This window comes from Lissotriton vulgaris, chromosome 9, assembly GCF_964263255.1.
Source record: "Lissotriton vulgaris chromosome 9, aLisVul1.2, whole genome shotgun sequence".
Classification (NCBI taxonomy): Eukaryota; Metazoa; Chordata; class Amphibia; order Caudata; family Salamandridae; genus Lissotriton; species Lissotriton vulgaris.
In genome coordinates this window covers 481,614,681-481,632,920 of record NC_141697.1, presented here as the reverse complement: position 1 = coordinate 481,632,920, position 18,240 = coordinate 481,614,681, and positions in this window count along the sequence as shown.

Below are 18,240 nucleotides of genomic sequence, written 5' to 3'. Positions count from 1 at the left end.
ATAAAGAAGCAATGGCTACTTTTGTAGGTACGGCTATTTATAGAATCATCTTAACAGCGCGGTGGAAGGACCCAGACGCTCCCACTTTCCAGGGGTGGTTGAATAGACTATTAGGTATTTACAAACAAGAGGCCGCAATTTATAGAACTAGAGGGAAAAAATCGAGATCACTTGGTGAGCAGGTATGGGCTCCAGTTGCCACCTGGTTTGATAATCACAGAAACACATAGTTTCTTTAATAGAAATCACTGTACTAAAGCACTATAGGTGGTTGCACCCCATAAATCATGTACTCCCACTCTCCTTCCATTCGTTGAACATACTGGAGCATCCACAGGAAGAGACTGTGAAATGAACTATGTTTTGTTGTACCGCCTATTCAATTCAATATGACTGCTCAGAATGAATAATGTATTGAATTCTTTATTTACAGTAACATGATGAATATATTTTTATTCCTTTTTATATATACATTGTACTTTATAAAGCCTTTATTCCAAGTGTACCATTTGAACCTGCTCAAAAAAAAATAATAAAAAAAAAAAAAAGGAAAAAAAAAAAAGAACTGGCCGTTCTTACAGTGCTCGCAGGAGTTCTATTACAAATCGAAACAAAACAAGAGGGGATTTCCCAGGTTGCTGGAGGTTTGGTGTGTTAAAAGAACTCGTTGTGCTTTCTAGGAATTTAAGGAAGTAGCTTTTGCCATGCCTTGGGCTGCAAGAGCGATTTACTGAAATATGGATATGTTTCTTATGCCATTATAGGGATATTTATTGATTATAGCCGTGTAAGGGCATAAAATGGTAATATTGATTCAGGTTCCTAGATAAAAACACTACACCCACTCCACGATCTAATGTCCATCAATTACTAAAAACTAAGCAATCAAGGTGCAAGTGTATTCCAACCCACCCCAAAATACATTTTTGCATTCGAAATGGTGTATGTGAAATGCACGAAAGATTATAGGTACTGTACGTTTTTAAGCAGTGTAATCATTCAAAAAAATGCATATATTTTCTAGCTGAACGATTTGCAAAAATTACACATGAAATGTCTCTTAATTACAGAAAATAAAGTCGAGACTATTTCATCACATATAAATGAAATTACTTGTAAGTGTACTAGAGGCTGAGGTAATATTTTGTCTCTAGAAATACTAAAAATAGAAGCTCTGTTCCTTGTGAATAGTTCTACTGTAAGCAGAGTACATGTGCCAAAAAAAGGTAAATATTTTGGAATTTTGGAAAAAATAAATTCGTTTTCTGGGGAAAAAATAGTTCCAAATGTTTTCAGTAGCTTTTGTTTATCAAAGCTGAAGGCTGAATTCAGAGTTCATGGGAACGCTGTGTGCCGGTTTGCTTAAAATGTATTCTTTCGGTTCAGGGGAGAACATTACTTCAGATAGATGTGCAAAACAACAGTCTACAGCTTCAAGGGAAAGTTCGACCAAGGATGATAATGCTGGGACCGGGCAGTCGTGAGAATGATTGCTATCATCGGTGTCTGGATCAGCAATGCTCACAGAAGGTCGTACCTGGGTGATGTTGCTCTCATTTCTTGCTTCACTCCCACCTAATCGTAGTGGTGAAGTTTTAACGAATGCCGTCATCAGGATTGGTAACCGCTGGGGACAACACGATGCATGAGCCGTTACTGGACTTAGCAAAGTATCGATATCCATTGGTACTGCTGATTGTAGTGTAAGACAGGTGTCCAACACGCATTCTTCTCCGCATAGCATACATCGAAGCACAGGTAAGATGCAGTTCTGCCATATAGGTCTGAACGAAAGAAACCAGGTCATATTCAGATCTCAAGGACTTTAGTTATGCGGTCTCGGTAGCGTATTGCTAGGATCGATTCTTCCATTGTTGCTGGAGTCATGTCTGCGTTTTGGCTTGCCATATCGGAGCAGAAGGGTCAAAAACAAAATTCCTGCTATGAGTCCCAAAAGTAGTGGTAGGCCGCCAAAGACCGAATGGACAAAATTGGGAAAGATGCCCAGGACTGCTTCGAAGGGTGTTAACAGTCCCGAAAAATTTTTCTTAAATACATGTGCGATACCACTGGCATCTGACATATTTAGGATTTGGCTTAGCATTTCTACGAAATGCACGGGGCAAGTAGTTGATAAAAGTGTATGTATCTCTGCCGTTGTCCTTGCAACTTGAAGATCATACGTTTCTTTTGATGACGTAATAGGCACTGTTGTCTGTAAAAGCACAGACTTCATTCTGCTTAAAGCATCAATTCGTATAGAAGAGATATTCAACAGGGGCCAAATCGTCGCCTCAGTATCAGTAAGGACGTTTGGATACAATGCTCGTATACAGCAAGTGACCATGGAACTAACGCTTACGAGATGTGCTTTCCCTGGCACCATGCCACAACAGCTGTGGTCCGTTATTAGAACGTAACTCCCGTTAGAAAGTTGTCTAAAGAATGGCTCTATTTGTGCTGCAGGTGTGCCGTGCTGGTGGCATGAAAGGTTATTTGAAGTTCCCTCACAGGCCCCATGTAAATTAATACCTTGGCACAGAAGTATACCGCTTAGTGATTGTTTACAATTATTACCACTAAGAAATACATTCTGGTTTTTGTCACTATAACATGTATGTGTATAAGGTAATTTCCATGATGACTTAATGTATTCTTTGCCCGACCTTTCATATTGGGCTGCTGGTATATACTCTTGGCATTTTTTTAATTGGAAAGTTGTTATCGGAATTGTGATAATTCCGTGTATTATCCATTCAATGACAGGTCTTTCTGACATTGTCAATGGTAATCTCTCAAGTTTTTCAATGCTCAGAATCATATAGTCTGCTCCTTTTTGTGCCAAACTGATTTGTTTATCAGTAAGGTTAAAGATAGAGAACAATGACGTTGTGTTGAATAAACGCCAAGGCACATAGCCTGAACGCAGATTTTGCAACGTCCAGCCTAGCTGTACAATAGAACGTAATTGGGACTGACCGTGTTGTAACATTAGTAAGTCCTGATCTATTATATCTATAGCAGAAGATACAATACTGTCCAGTGAATATATTCTGGAGGACAGAGTCATTAACCCATTGTCCATAACATAAAGCGATTTTTCCAAATTAATACGATCAATTTCTCATATTTTCTCTGCTGTCTCAATTTGAGTCACTTTCCATGTTTCGTTGTACGCAGCGTATATACTGGCCGCTATGAAACGTTTTTGACGCTGTTTGCGTGGTCCCATTATGAAATCGCGCAAGTCAGCACCATCTTTAAGTAAAGTCAAGTGTTGCTTAATTTCTGCCAGTGTGGATGTTTGTAGCCATTCAAGGCATAGTTTCCCTACACTGTATATTGTTACTATCCCTGGATGTTGTCTCTGGGAGTATCTAGGGTCTGGTCTGGTCATTTTTAACCCCTGTATTTTTTTCAGGAATCTATCTTGACATTTATTTGTGTCTGGTGCCCAGATTAACCACTTTTTCCAATCAGGATGTGTTCTGTTTTGATGTAAAATTTGGGATACGTCTATCTCAATATCTGTGGTTGTATTATCAGGCATTGGATTTGGAATAGACGGTTTGTTTAAGTCTTTGATCTTGGCTAAGCCAAGACAGGTAGTTTGTTGAATGGTGTCATTCAAGAACATTATTTGTTCTGTGATCATGCAGGCTCGAAATAATGCTTCTAGGCCTTGTAATTGCCATTATTTTGTACTCCAGATGTTTTTTGTTTCAATGTTGTTTTTCCAGAAATCAAAACCAAATGTAATCATTTTTTCATAAAAAGTTTCCGAATAGATCAATTTAGTATTTGTCAGCATGTTTTTTGTCCCTGTTTTATCTAACAGTTTGTAATAAAATGTCTCTGCATCACTTGTGTTAAACCCTGAGAAGTATGGGAATTTCTCATAGAATGTTTTGGAACTGCTTTTAAGTGGAGTAGCACATTGTTCCCATTGATTATATTTAAAAACATTTCTAGGTTGAGCAGATTTATGCAAGTAGTGGTGTGCATAGTGGTTATAGCAATACATCTGTTTATAGTTCGATGAACCCTGTAAATAATCATGTTCTGTAAATTTTGCTGGCATTACTAAATCTGACATCATGTTATATATGCTTTCAAAGTCCCAATCATCAGAGAATGTACTTGGTTTTACAAAGTCACTTAATGAAACTTTAAACTGGTGAGGATATTTCAAGAGTTCAACCGGGCCATATATTTCGTAATCCGTTTTGTCCCAAACTAGCCCGCTGGGTATTGGAATGGCTGTGACATTCACTGATGACAGTTCTCTTTTCTCGATGTGAGATGACTTGTGTGGCTTTAGGACCAGGTTGATGTTCTGACTTGCTGTGTCCATTGTACTGTATTTTCCCTCAATGAATTTTCCCAAACAAAGTACCACGATGAGCCAAAGCAGGAGGAAAAGTATACCTAACACAATCCAAAATTCTATCCATGGAGAAATAAGATAGGTTTCTTTGAGTTGATGAAAGAGTTCTGTTGCTTTGTCTTTAAAAGTTTTTGTTGCTGTCGTTACTTCAGGGTCACTTTGATTTTCAGAAAAGTTATCGAAATTGATGAAGTAGCCAGATGCAGTTCTGTCAATTGTTGGGATTGCTTTTTCAATTTGTCTTTCATTAGCACAGTCTGAGGCTACATCGTTGTAGACTGGTGTTTCCTGACGAACTGTTTCAATTTGGGTTTCAAGAGGCACACGTTCCATGTCATTGTTGCATAGTCCTTTTATATTCAATCAATCAATCAATCAATCATCGCATTTATATAGCGCACTACTTACCCAGAGGGTCTCAAGGCGCTGGGGGAGGGGGATCTGCTACTGCTCGAACAACCAGGTCTTGAGTTGCTTCCTGAAGGCGAGGTGGTCCTGGGTCAGGCGGAGGTGGGTGGGGAGGGAGTTCCATGTCTTGGCGGCGAGGTAGGAGAAGGACCGCCCCCCTGTGGTGGCTCTACGGATGCGGGGGACGGCGGCAAGGGCGTGGCTGATCGATCGAAGCTGGCGTTTGGGAGCGTAGAAGTTGAGGCGGCTGTTGAGGTATCCTGGGCCTTGGCTGTGTAGGGCTTTGTGTGCGTGGGTGAGGAGACGGAAGGTGATTCTCTTGTTGACCGGGAGCCAGTGCAGATCTGTCAGGTGTCCGGAGATGTGGCTGCGACGGGGGATGTCCAGGATGAGTCGTGCTGAGGCGTTCTGGATCCGCTGGAGTCTCTTCTGGAGTTTGGCGGTGGTTCCGGCATAGAGGGTGTTGCCGTAGTCCAGACGGCTGGTGACGAGGGCCTGGGTGACGTCTTCCTGGTCTCGGTGGGGATCCACCGGAAGATCTTACGTAGCATGCGCAGGATGTTGAAGCACGACGAGGAGACGGCGTTGACTTGTCTGGTCATGGAGAGGGAGGAGTCCAGGATGAAGCCCAGGTTGCGTGCGTGGTCTGTTGGTTTGGGTGCGCTGCCTAGGGCGGGGGGCCACCAGGAGTCATCCCAAGTGGCGGGTGAGGATCCCAGGATGAGGACTTCCGTCTTATCTGAGTTCAGTTTCAGGCGGCTGTTCTTCATCCATTCGGCTACCTCTTTCATCCCTTCGTGAAGGTTGGCTCTGGCGGTGGCGGGGTCGTTGGTAAGGGAGAGGATCAGCTGGGTGTCGTCGGCGTAGGAGATGATGTTGAGGTTGTGCTGGCGTGCGATGTCTGCGAGGGGGCTCATGTAGATGTTGAAGAGGGTTGGACTGAGCGAGGAGCCTTGAGGGACGCCGCAGATGACTTCGGTGGCTTCAGATCTGAACGGAGGGAGGCGGACTCTCTGTGTCCTTCCGGCGAGGAAGGAGATGATCCACTCCAGTGCCTTCTCCTGGACTCCGACGTTGCTGAGGCGTTGTACTAGGGTACGATGGCAGACAGTGTCGAAGGCCGCGGAGAGGTCGAGGAGGATGAGGGCCGCTGTTTCTCCGTTGTCAAGCAGGGCGGTCTCGGTGCTGTGGTTGGCCCGGAAGCCAGACTGCGAGGGGTCGAGGGATCCGTTCGTCTCGAGGAAGGCGGCCAGCTGCTTGTTGACGGTCTTCTCGATGACTTTTGCAGGAAACGGGAGCAGCGAGATGGGGCGGTAGTTTTTGAGGTCGGTGGGGTCAGCCGATGGCTTCTTGAGAAGAGCGCTGAGTTCGGCGTGCTTCCAGCTCTCCGGGAAGGTAGCAGTGTCGAAGGAGGTGTTGATGATGTCCCGCAGGTGGGGTGCGATGATAGCGTTGGCCTTGTTGAAGACGTGGTGAGGGCAGGGGTCGGTCGGAGACCCGGAGTGGATGGAGTTCATCGTGCGGACGGTGTCTTCGGTGCTGATCGGAGTCCAGGCGCGGAGGGTGGTGGTGGGGGGCGGTGGTTCGGTCGTGGGGATCGTCGGTTGAGTGCTGAAGCTGTTGTGTATGTCTGCGATCTTGTTGTGGAAGTAGGAGGCGAGGGAGTTGCAGAGGTCTTGCGAAGGGGTGAGGTCGTTGTTTCCGGCGTTGGGGTTGGAGAGCTCTTTGACGATGTTGAAGAGTTCTTTGCTGTTGTGTGCGTTGTTATCCAGTCGTTCCTTGAATGCAGTTTTCTTGGTGGCGCGGATGAGTTGGTGGTGTTTTTGGGTGGCGAGCTTGAGGGCAGTCATGTTGTCCGGTGTTGGGTCTCTGCGCCAGGTTCTCTCGAGGGCTCGGCAGTTCTTCTTGGAGCTCTTGAGTTCGTCGGTGAACCATGGGGCTTTCTTGCTACCGGGTCTGCTGGGCGGGGTCCTCAGGGGGGCGAGCTCGTCTGCCCAGTCGCTGATCCACTTCGTGAGGTTGGTGGCCGCCTGGCTAGGGTTTGTTGTGCTGGTGGGAGGGTTCATGCTCAGGGAGGACGCGAGCTGGTCGGCTGTGATCTTGTTCCAGTTCCTGCGTGCAGCCTGTTGCTGGTGGTGGTGTATCGTGGTCCTTGCGAAGCTGAAGTGGACGCAGCTGTGGTCCGTCCAGTGGAGTCCGGTGGCGTGGCTGAAGGCGATGTCCTTGCTGGATGAGAAGACGGGGTCGAGTGTGTGTCCGGCGTAGTGGGTGGGGGTGGTCACCAGTTGCTTGAGTCCCAGGTTGGCGAGGTTGTCCAGCAGGGTGGTGGTGCAGGTTTATTAAATGTGATTAGTCTCTCAGTTTGAACCTCTTGGATAGTAGCAAATTTTGGTATTCTGCTATTTCTTGGGAGTCCACTGGGCCTACTACTTATTATTGGCCACATGTTTGTGATTGTGGTTTTACCAGGTCGATATATACAACTTGGTTCTCCTTTTTACCAGCAAGGGGCGGTAGTACAACTGATCTTATTCCATTGACAGCTAAGACAGGTACTGCTTTTCTGTAAGAAGGCCCAAATTCCTTCTTCACGCTATTTTCTCTCTGACCAGATCCCCAATCTTTGGAATCCGTACAGGTCTTGCTGGGACAGGTGGTGTATCTTCAGTGGTTGTTGGCTACTGTTTTAACTTTATGTTGCTCAGGGCTTTTCATGTTTCATTTAAGTCCTGTAAAACAGCCAAACAATCTTTGATGTCAAAGCATTTTTTCTTATCTTCTACCACTGAAGTCCGACTATCTAAATCCTGAATATACATTCTAGTTCCAAACAATAGTTCATACGGCTGAAACCTTTTCGAGAATTTCTTGGCAGATTGTTAAGACTACATTGGACACTTATTAAATGCTGGACCCACCCATCACCCGAACCTAGTACCTTTGCCGTTAAAGATTGCTTTATGTCTCGTTTTTTTCTTTCCACAATCCCGTTTCCCTCAGGATGGAAGGGACAAGAGTACCGCAACCCAATGCCCATGCTGGTCATGGCCTCCTTATAAGCTCGAGAGCTAAAAGCAGGACCCTGGTCACAATGAAGCATGGCAATTGCGTATGTGCCGATAAAGACTCACAAATCTTTTATAACAGTTCTGGCATCAGCCGAGCGCTGGGGCCACATTTCTAAGTGAATCTAGTCTTAAATGAAATTAATGGGACGCTGGATTTTACGTATAGGTAGCCTTATGCTAACTACAGAAATGGCCATGGCAATACTCCGGTTGGCTCGTTACTGCGATCTATGTAGCAGTCTGGACAGCTTTTTGCAAATTTATAATGTTGCAGGCTCATCCCCAGCCACCAGTATTCTGATTGTAATTCTGTCAGAGATTCCTTCATCTGTTTGTGCCTCGGACCTTCACCCATGTGTGTGTCTGCTATTAATAAGACTCTCCTGTTCATGTTTGGAATTACTCTATCCCCCACTCCAGGGATTTTAGCAAAAGGAACGGAGTTTGCGTCAATTACGTATGTATAATTGAGTGGATAGTTCACGGGTAGTGCTGCACAGTTGTCTTTTGAAGACGTTTTTACCGCCAGTATGGTTTTCCCGTCTATGTATTTTTCTGAACGCTTTTTTGTGGCTACGGAAGCTGGTTGAGTGGCTTCTGCTGTGGCTCTAATAGCCAATGAATTCCCTGCAACGTGAACACCATCACGTTGATGACTCAGAGTGTGTATCACGTGAGTCTTTTGTAGTTCTTTCTGTAAAAGAACTACCTGTTTCCAAAGTATTTTATGCTTGATTGTGGCACCTGTGTCATCTTTGTAGTCGTTTTGAACCCAGTTTTGCAAATCATTATTTTAAGATTTGACGCAGAAATGCGAATCGCACACTTTTAGTGTCGGGAATTCACGATCGGCATTTTAAAGCGCCATCTTTAAAGATCTGATTTCAGCTCGCTGAGCCGAACAGTTTCTCAGTGATTCAGTTTTTGTTATTTTCGGTCTGAATTTACCGCAGAGCCAGCGACCTTTAACAATCGCGCAGGCTGCATTGTAGGATTTATCATCTACATTGTAATGCTGTACAAATCTGTCCGTATAGATTATACAAGAGTACTGTTGGAGAGGCAGAATTTCGATTGGCAGAGGATATTCTTCTTCATGTTTCAAATCATTCAGTTTTTTCCATGTTCGGGACAAAATAGTATGTCACGTCTTCTGCAGCAAGAGAATTTTCCCACTGTATCCGTTTTGGATCCAGTGCCACCGTTTTTAGATTAACTGGGCTGAATAATGCCTCAAAGTAAATTCTGCTGTAAAAACAGTTATTCTTTTGCCTTGGGCTAGGTCTCTTTCTTTTGCTACAGCGGTCTGAACCGCCTTCACAGTATTTTCTGTAAGATTGAATGTTTTTTCTGCTTTTGTGTACAAATGTGATTTGTATGCTATTGGTACCGTTTCTCCCTCATTAGAGGTCAGGTACGTGAATCCGCATCTTCCTGGAATACTCGGATTACAAGATTGCATGTATTGTCGCGTGTTTCTAATTTTGTTTTAGCTAACATGTCTGTTTGCAGTGATCTCAAAATTTCTGGGTGTTTTTGAGTCCAATTTATTGGTTTGAGATCAGGTTTTATTAATTCGTAGAGAGGTTTAACCCTCTCCGCATATTTTAGAATGTAAGTTTTTCCAAAATTCAGGAAGCCTAGTATCGATTGTAAGTTCTTCAGCATTTTTGGTGCTTGGAGTACAGCGCACTTCTCTAAGAAGTTGTCTGCTAGGCTTTTGCCTTCACTTGATAATTTGTATCCTAAAAATAGGACAGTTAGATGGGCATTTCATGACTTTTTAAAGTTGAATTTGTAACCCTCTGCTGCAAACCCAAGTATTATGGTGTTCACTCTTTTTAAGTGAGTATACAAATCGTCGTCTGTGAGATAGATGTCATCGACATAAGATAATGCCTCATCATCATACATTTGTAGTAACTCTGTTACTCTTGCTGAGAATAATCCTGGGCTGTTCTTGAATCCCTGTGGGAGTCGACAGACATTTTTCTGTGACCCCATTATTGATAAAGCAGTTAAATACCTGCTTTCCGAAGCGATGTTTTGACAAAAGAATCCATTAGAGATGTCTAATGTTGTTTTGTATTTTTTGCGAACTATGCTATTCATTAGTGCCGCACTGTCCGAATTTTGTACTGCAAATGTTTTGCAACATGAGTTAAGGTGTCTGTAGTGCAAGACTAGACAATATGAATCGTCTGATTTGGAGACAGGAAACAAAGGATTGTTCGTTTGAGAGGTGCATGTTTCAATCACCCCTTGGTATTCAAGTTGATCTAAGATCTCCCTGACCTGTTTTTTCGCTTCTTGCTTAATTGGGTACTGCCTTTGTGCAGCTGGTTGACTTTTTAACTGGATTTTGTGAGGAGGAGAGTCCTCATCCCACCCTACATTATTCTTATATAATGCAGGTGCTTGAGCTACTGCCCATTTTCTGGCATATATATATTTTCTATGTATTGGAATATGATTCGAGAAGGCAGGCATAATCATTTCTTTGCCATGAGGGCACTCCCTGACAAACTCTGGTGGCCAGTCTTTCTCGGCTAACAGTATGTCATAGCCTTTTGAGAGGTTCTTCCAAAACAGACCCCTTACCTTCCTAGTCTTATCTCCCTCTATACGCAATGTTATTTCGTATATTTTATGAGGTTCGCTAACTCTGGTGTCTGCAGTTTCCACCTGAATGTATTCATTCGTGCCCACTGTCTCCAGATGATTCATCAGGATCTTGCGAGCTATGGTGATTTCTGCTGCGCTGTCTAGCATTGCCTGTGCCCACTCTCCGTTTTTCAGCTGTGTCCTCAGTATCCTCGGCATGTTCGATTATTTTAATACTGGCTACCTTCTTTCTTGGAAATTGTAATTTTTTACTTTGAGCAGGTTCCTTGTCTTTGGACTTGACGTGCTCTTCCCTGTGTTCTGAACGTCCTCTTCTTTCCGATTTCTGCGAAAAAGATCGAGAGGGACGTGTATCAATATCTTGATATCTATCCGTTTTTTTCAACTTATTCCTATTTCTAAGGTTGTATCTTTTTTCAGAGGGCTCCCTCTGGGGAGACTGGTGTTCTCGGCTCGGAGCTCTTTCTCTCCGCTGAGGAGACCTTCCTCTGGACTGGAAACTTTTTTCTTTGGGAGTGGATTGTTTATTTCCATCCCAGCTCTTTTTTGGAGTGTTTAGATTATTTTAATTAAATATCTTTTCAAGTAGTTGGGGTTTTACCGGTTTCCCACGCAAACTATCTCTACCTAGTTCTACATAGGATTTTTCTATGATTCTGGCAAGTTCAATTGGTTGGTCTGTTATATCTGTTTCTTTCAATTTTTGGCGGATCGCCACAGATGCTGCTTCCCCTTTTATGTTGGCTAATAATATAGCCGAGACCTGCTTGAAGTCTTTCAGTAATTTCATACCAAGTGTTAAAGCAGGTTCTGGACCGTATTCATTTTGAATCTGTCTTAGCATATCTGGTATTACCGCCAGAGATGGAACACCATGTGTTTTTTTGTAAATGGAAGCAAAGACTGTGCCCCAAGTGTCACAGTCCTCCACATGTGGTGCGACCCCCATTGGAAGGCAGATAGTCAGAATTCTGTGTTTCTCAATAGGGGTAGTATTCGGGAATACTGCCTCTATTTGAGTTATTTTCTGTGCTAGCCAGAATGGAATTTGTTCCCATTCTGCGGGTATTTTTCCAAGAATTGATTGTATGTTCTGTGGTGTAATTTTATTTGTGTTCCCCTGATGAGAGGGCAGCAGTGGAATGTTTACAGCTGGTTGGACTGTTGCAGTCTGCATTACATATTGGACTAACTGTCTGTGAATTTTAATTAGTAATTTTAGCTGGGCTAAAACTTCCTTGTCTGACATTTTATCAATGTCAGGATGTGGTGTGTAGCTGGCTAGAACTGGCCACGTTGCTCCTGTTCTACCTAGTGGACCGAGCCTGGTGATGTGATCATTATGTTTTAGGGCGCCTTTAAACCAGAGCAGGTGCTCTTGGTAATTTAGTGGAATTTCCACATCCTCGAAAGGAGTGTATTCATCCGGAGGATCCTCTATTTTGTAATAGTGGAATTCGTGTGTTGTAGCGTTTGCCGCTGGAAAGTTTATCCATGAATAGAATACCTCTGTCCGCCGATATTCGTGTGCCTCTATCACAAAAATGACTGTACCACCTCGTGATGTCAGTCCGTTTTCTATAAGTTTTAAAGTTATAGTTTCTCTTATGTTTGCTGGGATGATAATTGCACCCGGTTCATTTTCATTAAACCCTGTAACATCGAAAACCCGTTGGTTCGCATCTACTGCGGCTTCATCGTTTTCGTTGTTGTCGCCGTTATTTGACATTGTTTTAATGAAAGTTTGCAGAGCAGGTTTCCAAGGAGACAAAAGATTAGGTGCACAATATTTTGGAACACTGTATCCTTCAACGTTGACTAAACCAAAAACTCTACATAGGATTCTCTTCCCACTAAGTTCCGGCGGATTTTAACCTTTCACCCACTCCAAACGTCTATTGGAGGATTTACGGGGAAAAGGGTCTGCGTGAAAAATCACGACTGAGTTACTCTAACGTCTTGCGTTCGTTTTATCGCCTAACCAAACGTTGGGCGCCATGTAGTGTAGTTCCTATTTTCCCTATAGGCCCTGCGCATTAGAATAACATAAACAGCAGTGTAGACGTAGGACTGAGGTCATCTAGGTCTCTACTGACTATGTTAGACTTAATTTAGGTTTGCGCCAGCTAGCTCAGAGGTCACTGGAAACTTTCTTGACTGAATAGGAAGGGATCAGCTTCCCTGGCTCAGACAAGAAGGGATTCAGCTTCCGACAACCGCATAAACATGACAACTTTGCTCCCTCAGAATAAGAGTCAATCTTTAGAGTCGTGTGAAAACAATAAACGCTATTTCACTCAGTCAGATGTGCATTCTTAGTTTCACCAGAGTGCAGAGAATAGAGAGACGGCCATTTTCAATAAAAGGTATTTTTTATTGAGCAGTCTTCCTTCTCATGCAAGAGAAATGAATTGCCACAATTGCAATACTTAATGTAAAGTAAAGTACGTACAGTAAAAGGAGTATTATGAAATAAAACTGTAAAAGCATTGATATGGTTTCTTAGCCATAAGACACTTTAAAATGGATAAAATATATATACATATCTACATAGGCTAACGTGCTCAACTGGTGCTTCTAAAATACGCCTACCCCGGTGTACCTGACCTAAGCCTAATACGTGGGAAGGAGTAAGTAAGTAGCAGTTTAAGTTAAGTAGGTTTTTGCCAAGAATCTGACTCAAGAATTCTCTCTAAGGGTTTAGTCAGCACTGTACCTTGGGAATAGAATGTAGGAGGTCTGGTATCTCTCTCTCAGGACTCGATATCCCAGTCACCTGCAAGGGTAGGCTGGAAACGCCGGAGCTGGATTTTCTCGGCAGGAGAAAAGACAGCGTCTTTCTCAGCGCGTCAAAGAGGAGGGGCAGCGTCCATGGGGTCTCTGCGTCTGCTGGGCTCTCGGCAAGTAGATTAGCTGCTCTGCTCCAAAATCACCACCGTGTGTTTGCTTAAGGCAACGTTGGTATATTTATACCTGAAAGGTGCGGAGTTTGATGTAAGGTTTGGACATAAGACGTCAATATAGATGTCACTAAGAACTGGCCGTTCTTACAGTGCTCGCAGGAGTTCTATTACAATCAAAACAAAGCAAGCTGGGATTTCCCAGGTTGCTGGAGGTTTGGTGTGTTGAAAGAACTCGTTGCGCTTTCTCGGAATCTAAGGAAGCAGCTTTTGCCATGCCTTGAGCTGCAAGGGCGATTTACTGAAATATGGATCTGTTTATTATGCCATTATAGGGATATTTATTGATTATAGCTGTGTAAGGGCATAAAATGGTAATATTGATTCAGGTTCCTAGATAAAAACACTACAGAATTTTTTGTTGAAAGTTTTGTGAAGATTCATCAAATGCCACAAAAGTTGTTAGCAAACCAAAAAATCAATTTCCTATGGCACACCAGTTCTAATGACGATGTTTAAATGACATACCACGCATGAACTTACAACGCATGCCTTTACCACGCATCCATTAAAATGTAATGCCTTTACCATGCAACTCTCTACCGCGCATTTACCTTTACGATTCATGCTTTTACAATGTAAGGTAAGTGTACATAAGGTATTTAGAACCCATATATATTGGGTTGTCAGTAGGTAGTCATAGTATATAGTTTCCATAGGAAGAAAGTTTTTTAATTTGCCAATAACTTTATCGGCGTTTTGATCAATTTTCGCAACATTTTCAAAACTAGTTTGATGCTCACTTCAGCTACTGTTTTGAACATTTCAGGTTGAGCCGTCAAGCGGGGGCGAGAAAAAGGGGATCCCAAAACACTTTTTCTCCATGTTAATTTCTATAGGAAACTTTAGACACAACTACAGCCCAATCTGCTGAACGGAATTACACTAAATTTGGCAAAAATGTAGCTCTTGGTCCAGAAAGCACTCTTTTTGTTAAATGGTGTAAATCCGTTCAGTGGTTGCTAAGAAATTTAGAGATTTCTGAGATATACAACTGCATCCTTGGTAGACCCGTGACCCCTCTTGATCTCATGCCTGAGATCTGATTGCCTGCAAACACTTCAATCAGGAAGTATTGGCAGCTATCCGGTAACACGGTTGCACTGAGTCACAAGACAATAAATAAAATAAAAAGCAAAATGAGGGGAAGGGTAGAAACACCCTGACCCCCTAGGTCTCTTGCTGGGAAGGGCAAAAAAGAGCTTTTTTAAAAAAAATTCTGTGGGCATCACGGTGGATCCACGAATCCTGCTGAAACTTTTTTTTAAATGAAGCTCTGGGTCCTGCACTTCATTAAATTAGGCCCAGTGTGGGCAAGGTCCCAGGGGCAATTGAAAATAATGCTGCGTGGGCACCCAGCAGCCCCAGGGACCACCAACTACCCGGGGCTACATCAATTAATAATGCATGGGGTGCTCCTGCCACCCCCATGCTGCCCCAGCAACTGCCACCTCCCCAATGCAAATTCATTCGATTGGTGAGGGTCCACGCACCCCCGTTGCCCTAGGGATCGCCACCTCCCCAGGGCTATATTGATTAATAATGCTTGGGGAGCTAGTGCCCCCCCACGCAGCCCTGGGCACTACCACCTCCCCAGGGCAACTTTATATTTAATTACATATGGGGGCCACAAACTGTTAAACGGAATTAAACCAAATTTGGAAAGAAGGTAGGCCTTTGTTCAGAAAGAGTCCTTTTTGTTAAATGTTAAACAGTGTAAATCCGTTCAGTAGTTTCAGAGAAATTAGAAAAATAAAAATATGGATATCTGATCACAGATGAGGGTTCTCAAACTCTCCTGGGCATGAGCTTTTCTCTGATTGGCGGCCAACATTCCAAACCAGGAAGTGTAGGCAGCCATCTTGTGATTCGGTAGAACCGGGTCAACAGAAAACATTGAAACAAAGCCTTACAAATACGAAAAGGGGGCAGGGTAGAAATACCCTGACCTTCTAGGCCTGCTCAGGGGGTTCCAAAGGGACCTCCAGGGCAAAAAAAGCATTTTTACAAAAAAGAAAATCAGCTGAATTCACGCTGGGTGCGCGAATCATGTCGAAAATAAAAAAAGAACAAAGCGGGGGCTCCCGAGATATGTTACTTCAAAAGCCCTGGGGTGGGCCTAGGTCCCGGGAGCAATATAAAGTTAGGGTGTGGGGCCCAGCAGCCCCGGGGACTTCCACCTCCCCGGGGCTTATTAGATTGTATTCGGAGGCATGTGCCATCCCCGCAGCCCCATGGACCACCACCTCCACGGGGGTCTGGTTCTTTCTTTAACCACTACCACCTCCTGGGGCACATACTGATTTAAATGTGGGGGTCCGTAGCAGACACCGGCCCTGGAGACCACCACCTCCTGGGGATATGTAAATAAGGGAGGGGGCCACACAGCCCCCCTCCAGAGGCCCTTGATGGCCCTGGGGACGGCCACCCCGAGGGCCGGCTCCTGCAATGTCCCGGGTTGCCCACCCCGCGACATTGCCATTTGCTATGGCAGGGCAGGAGCACAGCTCCTGCCCTGTCATAGTAAACGCAGCTTCGCTTGATTGAAGCGAGAGCAGAATTGCTTTTGAGCAAGGGGAGTTGCATGTCAGCAGCTCCCTGTGCTCTAAAGCAAAGCCGGCTCCCGCAGGACGCTGGGAGCTGGCGGGACCGCAGGGGCATTGGGGCTCCCCCTTGGTCCCCAACGTAAAGGGCTGGCCCCAGGGGATGGGGTCCCCGGTGCCAGGAGTGGCCTGGGAGGGGAGCCATGTGGCCCCCCTCCTCTTTAATTAAAAAAAAAGAATGGCCATCCCCCGGGGAATGGCCTGGTGAGGGGGGCTGCATGGCCCCCCTCCTCAATTAAAAAAAATTGCCAAGCCCCGGGGGATGGGGTCCCCGGTGCCAAAATTATTTTATTAAAAAAGAGGCCATGCCCCAGGAGATGGGGTCCCTGGGGCCAAAAGTGTCTCAGGGAAAGGGAGCCATGTGCCCCCTATAAATATATTAAAAAAAAGGAGGCCATGCCCTGGGGGATGGGGTCCCGGTCCAAAATTGGCCATTTTTCTGTTTTTTGTTTTACGAAAAAGGGGTCAGGCCCTAGGGATGGGGTCCCCAGGGCCCCAAATTTAGTAAAAGAAGGGAGCCACACAGCTCCCTTCTAAAAAATAAATAAAATAAATAAGCCAGCATTACGCCAGAGGCCCCACCCCGTCCCTTCATCACTGTGCAAATACACCCCCTGGCTCGTTGAAAGTTGGGAAATTAATTCCCAATGCATACTGAGGGTCTCTGGGGGCCAACTAGCCCACCAGGTACCTCCAGTATGGGCCACAGAACTGCATTGAGGAGAGGTGGTCCGAGGCCATGCCCCTTTTTGCACCACTCTGCAACCCAACTCTGTGGCGCTTACTGGAGGTACCTGGTGGGCTAGTTAGGAATCAAAGGGACTTAATCCCCCAACTAACAATGTGCCAGGGAGGCACGTTTGCACAGTGGTGCAGGAAGGGGGTGGGCCTGACATAACAAGTGTGCAAATGCCCCTTTTTACACCACTCTGCAAAAGCGGCTTCTGGTGCGCTGCTGGTGGGGCGATGAGGTCCTCTTGTGTCCTGAGGACCTCAGGACACAAGTGAGCTTCATCCTCCAAGCAGCAGTGTGGCCGGAGCTGCGTTTGCAGAGTGGTGTAAGATGGGGCGTAGCTTCGGACCACCTCGCTGCAATGCGGCTCTGTGGCACTTAGTGCAGTTACCTGGTGGGCTAGTTGGCCCACAGGGTCCCTCAGGATTCAAGGGAGGTGCACCTGCAGAGTGGTGGAGAAAGGGGACGTGGCCTGTGTCCACCACTCAGCAATTCCACTGTATGGGGCTTACTGGAGGCAAAAGGTAGGCTAGTTGGCCCCTAAAGGACCCCAAGCAGTGAAGGGTACTTCAATCCGCATCCAAGAGCGCGCCAGGGAGCACGTTTTTTACAGTGGTGGGCAAATGGGGTGTGTCCTGCTATAAAAACTTAGCAATCCTACTGTTTACGGCTTACTAGAGGTTATAGGAGGGGTAGTTGGCCTCAGGGATGTACTTGGGGGCCAACTACCCCTCTTGTTACCTCCAGTAATTCCCATACAGTGGGATTGCTAAGACGTCTTTGGAGGCCATGCCACTTTTTCTCCACCACTCTGCAAATGTGCTTCCTGGCACACTACGGTGTGGGGGATGAAGTCCAATTTCCTCCTGAGGGACTTTAGGGGCGAAGAAGCCCTCCTGGTACTTCCTGTAAGTCCTACGCAGTGGAATTCCTGCAAACATGATTACTACTTAAAAAAGCATCTTCCTGGACCTCTGACTTAGAGGTAGTTTTAATCCCCCTGCCAATTATATACTACGGCCTTACAGGGGAGGTCATGCCAATCACAGGGGTACCCCAACTAATAGTGTACCCTAGTGTACGTAGGTGTTTCACTGTATTCTTAGTGTCTTTTAGCATAGCACTGGTTCCGGGCCTGGTTAGTCAGAGTCAGTTACCACCAGTACCAGTCAGCATAAAGTTGGGGGCATAGGATGACTTTGCAACAAGGTCTCTTTCTGCACCTCTGTTGGTTCATTCTGCATGTTTCTTGCTTCTTTCTGCACCTTGCTTTGTCTTTTTGGACTTCTGTTGCCTCTTTCTGCATTTCTCTTGCTTCTTTCTGTGCCTTTCTTCCTCATTCTGCACATGTCCTACTTCTGTGGGCATAGTTAGAAATTTTCATTTAAAAAACCTTATAAATTCACTGAAAAAAACATAGGTTTCAGGGACGTTATAGTTAGAAATTAGCATTTAA